This window comes from Lepidochelys olivacea (genome assembly GCF_965140295.1).
Source record: "Lepidochelys olivacea isolate rLepOli2 genome assembly, chromosome: 3".
In the NCBI taxonomy this organism is placed as follows: Eukaryota; Metazoa; Chordata; order Testudines; family Cheloniidae; genus Lepidochelys; species Lepidochelys olivacea.
This window is the reverse complement of record NC_140413.1, coordinates 82,399,689-82,408,161: the sequence shown is the minus strand read 5'-3', so window position 1 is coordinate 82,408,161 and position 8,473 is coordinate 82,399,689.

Genomic DNA, 8,473 nt, shown 5'->3' with positions numbered 1-8,473 from the left:
TCACCTATTCAGTAGCTGCAAAAGTATTTGACAATATAATCTGTATTACAGTCTTTAAAGGTAAGTGGTCTCCCATGATTTAAAATGTATCCTTTATTAAGAGCATAGTTTTTGCAAAATGTTGACAACGGATGGCAGAGAGGATTTTGGTTCAATGTTTAATGTATTCCAATGATGGTAACAAGTCATTTATATCAGGAGATGTGTGTAATGATGGGTTGAAGTAGGTGTAAGTGATGTATAGACCTTATAGTGGTCTGTTTCAGCCACAGGCAATTGTGTATTACCAGGGAAAATCTAAAAGATAACATTTGAGGCAGTTTTTAACACATGGAATATACACCATTAAATATCCATATTTGACATTAATTGGCTTGTTCTGGCTTTTGTTGTTAGAAATTTTCCATCAAGCTACAAAACTAATAGCAAGGGGGAAAAAAAAGACTATTTCAGCTTCAAAGGTCCACTATTGGTCCAAGGTACCTCAATAGCTAAGATACTATTTGGTTAATTTTCATGATATTTAAAATATATGCTGTTTAAAATGTTTTACTGTGTTGTCAAATATAAACTAAACTACTTGCAGAAGCCACTCAAACAAGCAGAGAAGCAATAAAGAAGGGATCCAAAATATAATCAATTTGGGAAGCAGAGGGAACACCCATCAAACGTCTTCAAAAACCAAAAATGAGCCAAACGGATTTGTGACCAAGGGATGTATCCAGTAGCCACAATTAAATATTACTTTATTTCAAATTATATGCATACATTATAAATGTACAACAAGACAGTCATCCCCAATAACAGGATAGAACAGGATCATCAGGTACTCCTGTGATCTCCACTTTTTCTTCTCTGGTCCAATGGTGATAGCACTAGCCTGGGACTCAAGAGACCAGGTTCAATTCCCTGCTCTGTTACAGCATTCCTGTGTGGACTTGGGCAAGTCACTCAGGCATTTTTAGAATTACCCTAAGCGGTACCTAAGTGTTATCTGAAAATGGGATTGAGGTGCTTTTGAATATTTTACCATTCATCTCTCTGCCTCAGTTCCCCCTGGCACCCAGCCAGCAGCCGAGCAAGCACATGCAGAGCCCAAAAGCAAAAGGAAAAAATGAGCAGCAAGCAGCAGTTTTAAAGCTTTTTTTTTAGCAGATTGCGCAACCGGGGGCCAATCATGCTGTCTTCCGGGAAATTAAAAACCGAACAAAACAAAAAAAACAAAAAAAAAGAAGCCACACACCCCTGAAAAGCCCCAAAACAAGCAACACACTACTTAAGAAATGAATAGGCAATTACACACACAACGAAGCCAATATGCACTTGCTGGGAGCGGGCTCGGCAGCCAACAGTGATAACGGTACTTCACTGCCTCACAGGTGTGTTGTGAGGATATTTAAAGGTTCTTAGGTGGTCCCATACTACAATCCCTGGGGCCCTATAGATACCCAACACAGTGATAAACACGGTATTTATAATCTTCATAAAATATTCAGGAATAATTTAATTTGTTAAAATTTCATCCACATATCTTGACAGTTCAAAATTGCACAAATATCATTCTGTATTGTAAAAAAAAAAAAAAAAAAAATCAGCAAAGACCTGAAGAAATATTAGTGTTAAAAGCTAGAAAAGCACTTAGCAGAGACGAGCTAGATGATACAATTAACTTTGATTTTTTTTTAAAAAAAAACTATGCTAATTCACTTTGATTTCTTTAAAAAAAGCAATTCTGACAATACCCTCTGAGGCTGAGAATCGGAGCTTGACTAAGTTTCCATCTCTTAAATAAGATTAAAATATATCCTGAAATAGCTCCAGAGGGAATTTATTTCATCAGCATACATACTCTGCTAGCACTGGACAGCATGGAAATGTGACATTTGTTTTAATGAGTTTGCTCATGAAACCCATAGGTGATGGCTTAAGGAACTGTCTGTGCTTTCAGTGAGAGAAGGAGAATTTTGTACACCTCTGTGAGATAATCATGTAGATTACCATAAAAAGAAAAGGAGGATTTGTGGCACCTTAGAGACTAACAAATTTATTTGAGCATAAGCTTTTGTGAGCTACAGCTCACTTCATCAGCTGCATCAAATAAATTGGTTAGTCTCTAAGGTGCTACAAGTCTTCCTTCTCTTTTTGTGAATACAGACTAACACGGCTGCCACTCTGAAACCTAGATTACCATGGTTACTGACTTTGAAACTTCCAGGCCCTGACAACAGCACATCTGTGTACAGCAGTTAGAGCTATTTTTCTTTCTGCTTTGGGCTGCCTATGAAGTCTACATTTTGAAATCACATTTGCTCAATTAAGGCAAGAAAATTTATTTTTAAAATAAAGTGAACTTTGTGCCAGTGAAAGGTGGCGGGTTGGCAGCATTATAGACTGAAGTCCTGTATTTACAAAGAACAGGAAGTGCACAGCCTACAGCAGCCTTCCCCATGATGCCCCCATATATAATAGCCTTTTTGAGGGTATCACCTTCACAGGGGACCAAAGATCACTTGATTGCCATGTATTTTTTTATACAGGCTCTGATTCAGTGCCTGGTGAACTCAACAGGAGCCTTTCCACTGACTTCAAGTCTTTCACCTCTCTGCTGAACAAATTTGATCTGGATTACTGAGACCCAATAAAATGTGAACACCATGATACCCTTTTAATAGTCTGTTTGGAAAGTATGTTAACATTTGAAGAGTAAATTCCCTAAATGTGTTGCTGGTTCATTTTTCTATTGATAACTGTTATTCCACTTCAGTCTCACATTTAGTCAGCCATAAATGTTTATCATGTTCTTTGCTGCTGGGATTTATTCTGTGATACATATTTGAAATATGGATTCAGATTTTTGAGGCCTTTTAGACAATATGCTGGGGTGGAAGATCACAAAGGGATGGTGTTTTAACTTGGGTTTGTGATAGAAATATGTCAGGTGTCAGAGGTTTCAGCTCCCCTACCTTGGCTCAGTATCATTGTGGTACTTTATGTCAGGGAATACACTGTCTTGCCATAACATCTATGTGCTAATCTGCTGCCAGCACTCTACAGGGAAGTACTGTTGTGTACATGTACATGGCACAAATGGCTACAACAGGACGTCACTGTTTCTTAGCCCTTTCCTGGAAGGAGAAATGGCAAATGACACATGTTTGAGGGGCAAGTTAGCAACTGTAGAGCTCTTTCTCTCTGCCTCACCTACCAATGGTTCCATGTTAATCTTAAATTACAGAATTCCACAACCCCAATTTTGGACTGTTTCTCTTGTCACAACCTGGCCTAGTCTCTCTAGACAGGCACCTGTGTGTGAGTGGATCCACTCACTGCAAAGTGTAGACCTCACATCTGCACCCCTTCCTTGGGATGTGGAGCTCCAGAGCCTGGTTGCCTTGACCACAGAGCCGGTGGCTTATAGAAGCACTCTCAGAATTCTATCTTGTTATGGGCATTCTGAGATTCTTATTAACCCCTTCAAGGACAATATGGCTGGCAAGCAAGGAATACAGGCTTAGCAAAGGAACTGCTTAATCACAGCCACTATTACTCTTGAAAGCACTAGAGTTACAGATTTTGAAAACCAAACAGTCCTCAGTTCTTCCCTCCTATGGGTCTGAGGTCAGGTCACTGTTTCAGGCAAGACAGACCCTCCTCCCTCAAGCCGTCTCTGACCAGCCTGGGCTTCTGGCGTGTGGCAGTGGACACCCCCCCCTTCACAGCGCACACTCATGTTTTAATATAGTTTGACCATGTGCCCAAGAACTCCAGCCCCTTTCCCTCCCAGGGAAGCGTCTGTCTAGAGAGTTCGTTGTTCTTGTAGATGGGTCAGTAGCTGAGGGACAGAGTTGATGGCCTTTAATGACTCACATTGAAAGATTTCTTCAAGGTGACCAACACCCCTTCTGAGCAGGGCCATCTCTGCAATAGACTGACCACAACACAAACAGGCAGCAGGCTCACAAACATGGAGTTCACAAAACAAAATGGAGTTTACAACTTGATACAGACATATTCCCCTATGTCACACCTCTGATAGATGCTTTATTAAAACCATTTATTTACATATTTAATTTATTTGTTAGTAAACTAAACATTTACTTCTGTAAAAGGAGGAGGAACACAGTTTCACATTCAAAAATAGGACATGGAAAATAGAACTCAGACTTTTGGGGAAATGTTGTGGTTTTACTTTTTTATTAAATAAACGATAATTGGTCTTAATTTTTTTTAAATGGAATAACTAGGTCAAAAGTTAAATGTCATTGTGACACTGCACCCCATATTCTTTACAGTGATATTATTATGATACGATTATGACATACATTATAATGTATTTTATGCAAGATAAGTCATGTGAGGTGTCATTGGAAAAGTTATGATTTGCTGAATATGATTATCCTTTTTGTATGAATATATCATTTTTGTATCTGAAGTTATGAATATTGACTATGTGTCTGTATTTCAAATGTAGTTACACCTGGGTAATGCCCACTAGACAAGATGCTTTCAGGCTACACAGTGGGAGGGAAAGGGCCTATTCAGGGCAATGGGCCCTTAGGAAAAACAATAGGCCTTAGGAGAAGTTTATCTCCCACCTGGGGAGCCTTCCTGAGAACGCTACAGCCAGCCTCCAGTAATGGCTGCTATGACTCTACAAAGACATGTGATCAGACCATATGATACTGGATGCCATTTTGGGATGTCAGTATTTTTCCACAGACTGGTCTGGGAACCAAGCTTTGAAACAAAGGTTGCCACCATATTCAAAAGCTATATAAGGCAGGGAGTGACATCATCTGGTGTTCTTCACTCCCCACACAAGGAGACTTCTGGAAACACCTGAGGAACAAAGACTGAACGGGGGGAAGTGCTGGACCCAGGCTAAGGGGGTTTCTAGCCTATGAATGAAAGACCTGATGATTCCAAACTGTAAAGCAAGTGCAGCTTGCCCCTTAAGAATCTGCAGCCTGCTTGTATCATTTCGTAGGGTGAAAATCTGCTATTCATATCCAATCTATTTAGTATATTAAGCTTCGTTTGTGTTTTTTGTTTATTTGCTAGGTAATCTGCTTTGATCTGTTTGCTATCCCTTATAATCACATAAAATCATCTTCTGTAGTTAATAAACTTGTTTTTGGAGTTGGAGTGAAGTGTGTGGGAATCAAAACCCAGGGGCAAAGGCTGTTGCATATGCCTCTCCACATTGAGGGAGGAGGTGAATTTTATGAGTTTACGCTGTACAGTTCACTGTGCAGCGTGAGATGGTATAATTTTGGGTTTATACTCCAGTGGGGGTGTGAGTCTGGAAATTGGCTGCTGCCTGCTGCATGTTTTTGAGTGGCTTGGGTGAATCTGTTCTCTCAGGTAGCTCAGTTTGGGTGTGTGGCGCCACCTGCTGTCATGTTGGATGATAACAGGGCCTGGATTAGGCTGGCTGTGTCCCCAAGCAGTGTAAGCAGGGCCAACCCAATTGAGTCGTTAGAGGAGCCCAGTGGATCCCACAGCTCCCAGACTGCACCTCTAGGACACCAAGGCGACAGGAAAGCCAGACGACTCCTTCAGTTCAAGGAGGAACTTGTAAGAGGCACTTCCAGTAACAACAGCTGGTTGGCCTCATCCCACCCTCCTGCCCTGGACTGGTGCTTCCAATTGGAAGGATGGCACATTGTGACTCGTCACACTCCAACTGGATAGAATGAATGAACAGCCTCAGCTCTGCCCTACAGGATGGAAGGACACGTGTGGTAGATATGGGTGAAGAGAATGGAGAGGGAGAAAGAGTTAAGTGCATTTCTGTGGAGATCCGGCACTATAACATTTAGCAGTACATCACTGGTAAACTCTCAATTTTATTATTCAGCTAAAAGCTTGTTTTCTGTTTAAAGAGAGAAAACTACACTAAAGGCCCCATTTCCAGCAGTGAACCCCATCTAAAGTAACCCCCTCAAGATTTTCCTGTCCAACTTTGGATGAACTTTCGTTGAGACCAGACTAAAACCTTGGCATAAACTGGTTCAACTCCCGGTATAGCCATTGGGAGTTGGATTAATTTACAGCAGGGCTGAATCTGGCCCATTACAACCAAGGGTTTGGTTTTTATGTTTGATTAAGGCAGACTTCAGTGTGTTTCTATTAACAGTTCACTCTTTGTATTGCACTAGCTCATCGAGAGGTCCTGACCAGGGTCATTGTATGCTAAGTGCTGCACAAAGTAAAAAGACAGTCCCTTCCCCAAAAGTGTGCAAACTGTGTTTGACAAGACGCAACAAATTGTAAACTCTTGGGGGTAGGGACTGTCATTTATTATATTTTTGTACTGGTCTTACCACAGTGGGGCCTTGTTCTCATGGCCTTTACGTGCTCTCACAATATAAGTTTAAAAAAACCCAACACACCACCAAGGGAGTGGGGACAAAGTAAGAGATGAGCAAGTGTTGTAAACAAGAGTCACAGCTGACCCCTACTTAGTTGTTAGCAAGCAGTGTTTGGTATGCATGTGTCAAGGCCAAGGCAAATCTTAAAGGAGGGTTAAGGAGGCAGATAAGGCAGTGTGGCTTAATGAACTCTTTCAAGAAGCTTTTCCTGTGCACAAGAGGTAAGTAAGAGAAAGCAGTTAAGGAAAAAGTTGACTGGACCTCAAAAATGTGAATGTTGGTGTGACCATGACAAGATTTTAATTCTGTACAGTGCTTTGAGACTGTGTGCTGTGAGTGCTAAGTAACAGGTGTTTTGAAGTACAAATTCTTTGTTTTGAAGGCTTTCCATGTACCATTTTAACTATTAGTTGACCACTTGATTTCATTCCCATTTTTGTCAAGCAGTTGTTAGGAATGTAGGGCTGGAAGGGACCGCAAAAACTCATCTAGTCTAGCTGCTTACACTGAGGCAAGACCAAGTCTACCTAGACCATCCCTGAAAAAAAATTGTCTTACCTGTTCTTAACTTCCAAAGATGGCTGCTCCACAACCTCCGTTGGTAACCTAGTCCAGTAGTTAACTAACCTTACTGTTAGTTTTTCCGACAGCCAATCTAAATGTCCCTTGCTGTAGATTAAGCCTATTATTTCTTGTCCTATCTTCAGAGGACATGGAGAACAATTGAGCACAGTCCTCTTTGTAACAGCCTTTAACATATTTGAAGACTACCAGGTTCCCCCTCATGCTTCTTTCCTCATAGGTTACATTTTCCAAATCTTTCATCGTATTTGTTGAACTCTCTCCAATTTGGCCACATCTATCCTAAAGTGTGCTGCGCAAATCTGGACACAGTACTCTAGCTGAGGCCTCACCAGTACTGTGTACAGTAGAACAATTACCTTCCATGTCTTGCATGTGACACTCCTGTTAATACACCCCAGAATGATAGTAGCCTTTTTAGCAACTGCATCACATTGACTTGTATTCAGTTTGTGATCCACTATAACTAAGGCTACATTTTAGTAAAGGGTATTTTTAGTAAAAGTCATGGACAGGTCACGGGCAGTAAACATAAATTCATGGCCCAAAACTATACCCCTGACTAAATCTTGCGGGGAGGGCGGGGGATGGCCGGCTCAGGGATGTAATGGGTGCTCAGGCTGGGGGGGGTGCCCCTAGAACACTGCAGGTGCTGGGGGTGGGGGGTGCAGGCAGCAGCATGTGGCCCAGGACCCCGCTAGTGCTGGTGGGGGAGGGGGTTGGCAGGGTCGCCAGGCTCCCTACCTGGCTCTGCACTTCCCCAGAAGTGGCACCATCCCCCTAGCTCAGCTCCTAGACAGAGGTGTGGCCAGGCAGCTCTCTGCACTGCCTCTGCCCAGGAAGCTGGGTTTGCAGCTCCCGTTGGCTGGGAACCATGGCCAATGGGAGCTGCGGGGCAGTGCCTACAGGCAGAAGCAGTGTGCAGCGTTGCCCGGCCAGGAGGCTTCCTCTGCCTAGGAACTGAGTGAGGTGGATGTTGCTGCTTCCAGGGAGCCCCCCAGGTGAGCGCTGCCCAGAGCCCACCTCACCCCATCCCGTGCCCCTGCCCCCTCCCATGCCCAAACTCTGCTGTTGGGGGAAAGGGGTGTGGCGGCCCAAGACTGCCCCAACAGTGGCTGGTGCGACTGGTGCAGGGGCTGCCTGAGCTGCTCCTGGGCCAGGCACACCAGCCACTGCAGAAGTCACGGAATCTGTGACTTCCATGACAAACTCGCTGCCTTAACTATAATCCCCAAATATTTTTCAACAGTACTACTGCCTAGCCAATTATCCCTCATTTTGTAGATGTCCTTTTAATTTTTCTTTCCTAAGTGCAGTAATTCATATTTGTCATTACTGAATTTCATCTGGATGATTTCAGACCAATTCTCCAATTTATCAAGGTTATTTTAATTCTAATCCTGTCCTATCCTCTAAAGTGCTACAACCCCAGCTCGATGTCATCTGCATGTTTTATAAACATCTCTTCCACTCCATTACCCAAGTCATTAATGAAAATAGTGACTAGTTCCAGGCCC